The sequence below is a fragment of the Sceloporus undulatus genome, unplaced genomic scaffold, assembly GCF_019175285.1.
Source record: "Sceloporus undulatus isolate JIND9_A2432 ecotype Alabama unplaced genomic scaffold, SceUnd_v1.1 scaffold_17705, whole genome shotgun sequence".
NCBI lineage: Eukaryota > Metazoa > Chordata > Lepidosauria > Squamata > Phrynosomatidae > Sceloporus > Sceloporus undulatus.
In genome coordinates this window covers 1-1861 of record NW_024820620.1, presented here as the reverse complement: position 1 = coordinate 1861, position 1861 = coordinate 1, and the positions used below count along the sequence as shown (strand labels likewise).

The 1861-nt window shown below is 42.4% G+C and overlaps 1 long non-coding RNA gene across 1 annotated transcript; it reads left to right on the top strand.

Moving 5' to 3' along the window:
• On the top strand, positions 1-1764 carry LOC121918575. Its single transcript, XR_006101262.1, has 3 exons — positions 1-76; positions 319-387; positions 986-1764. It is a non-coding gene; the product is annotated as an uncharacterized LOC121918575 (long non-coding RNA).
• The last annotated feature ends 97 nt before the right edge of the window (positions 1765-1861 follow it).

Below are 1861 nucleotides of genomic sequence, written 5' to 3'. Positions count from 1 at the left end.
CTATGAAGGTGAAAAAGTTCATGGATTATATGAGGGAGAAGGAACAGCATGTTTTCAAGGGGGCAATGTTTATAAGGTGGGTAGAGTTAATGTTTGGCTTCATGAGCTTCAAAGCACACAATGTGGCAGGCCCCTCTCATCCCCTGTGGACCCAGAGGGTTGCTTTTCCTGACCCTTTCCCACTGATCTCTTGTCCCATCCCATGCCCAAGTCTTAAGCCACATCCACACACACCCCTGCCTCAAAAAGGATTATTTTGTAGGTATTAAAACACCTTTATTGGTAGATATAGTGATGAACTTCTATTTAATTTCGAAGGGCATGTTTTCGGAGTGCCTCATGCACGGACGAGGAACTTACACTTGGGCTGATGGAGTTAAGTATGAGGTAACACATTGTTAAATGGATCATCATTACAACTCTTTGTAGTGAGGGCCAAAGTTATGAAACCTCTACCTTGCCAGTACCTGTGCTGGACTCTCGGGGCATAGATGGCTTCCTAATTATGATGTCTGATTGTCTAAGAATGACATGCTGGATAACACATCATGCATCTGATGAAGGGAATCTAATTTCCAGAGGAAATAAGAAATCCTTTGTTCTGCAGTGAATCTCTTCTTCGCGTACGAAATGGCGGCGCCCATCCACACAGGGGCCGCCATTTTGATGTCGCGAATGCATAGTGTCCGGATGTCGCGCTGTGGAACTGACGCCGCAAGTGCGCGACTAGCGCCTCACGGCACCACTTCCGGGGCGCAGAAAGAAGCGCCATTTGGGCACTTCTTTTCTGCTGCGTCCGGGAACCGCGCGGTTTGGCCGCTGCGGTTCCCGGATGCAGCAACCCGGCAGCACTGACAGACCGCAACTTTTAGGCGGTCTGTAACATGCCGGAGTTTCAGTAATAATTACACATTTGATCTGTTTTTTAAATGCTGAGGCGTTAAATGCTTAGGCGTTAAAAGTATGCATATAATTTGATTTTCAGGGCACCATTTACTGCATACAACAGGGAAGGTTCTTTTTGGTATGAAGGTGACTTTGTGTACAATGTAAAAAGTGGATGGGGAATAAGATGGTAAGTTTTCCAGTTTGTCTGATTCAACAAGAATTTGAATATGTTTCTATGGGAAACTTGGAGATTTTCAATTTCATACGTCTGTATTGATGGCATCCTTTCTCTGAGAAGGTCTGAGTGGTATGGTGCCTTTTTGCTAGGGAGCAGTCCTCTCTTTGAAGTGTAGCCAGAAGACATTCTCTTTTTGAAAGCCTTCTTTTCAATAGCCTTCTAGTCTCGTTCTGATTTAAAGATAAGAATCATAAGGAGGGAGAATTTGCTCATCCTAAACATATAATACATAAAGCAGGATTAGACTTGGAGGAAGGAGGCATGAAAATTGGAGGAATGACGATCAACAATTTAAAACATAGAGGGGACACCATAATACTAGTAGAAAATAGCAGACATGGGACGATTGCAGAAGAAAGTCAAGGAAGAAAGTGCAAAAGCAGATTTACAGTTGACCATTCAAGGGAATGAGTAACAGTGTTGTGTTTTGTTGGTTGCTGTTGTTTCAGTTCATGTCTCTAGTTTATGTGCTTTTATGTGTAAACTCAATAAAAATATTGGCCAAAAAGGTCTTTTTTGGAATGCAACTCCTGGAAGCTCCTAGTTAGCAGGGGTTTAATATAGCCAACATCATTAATAGCTATTTATAAACTCAGTCTCATTATCTTTGAATGTTCCCACTCTCCTTTTAAAGCCATTCATAACAGGCAATTTTATGGGACTGAAGTCCACAATTTCATATAGAAAACATTTGGGTCTCTTTTGAAACCCTGTCAGGCAATATCTACCTGATTG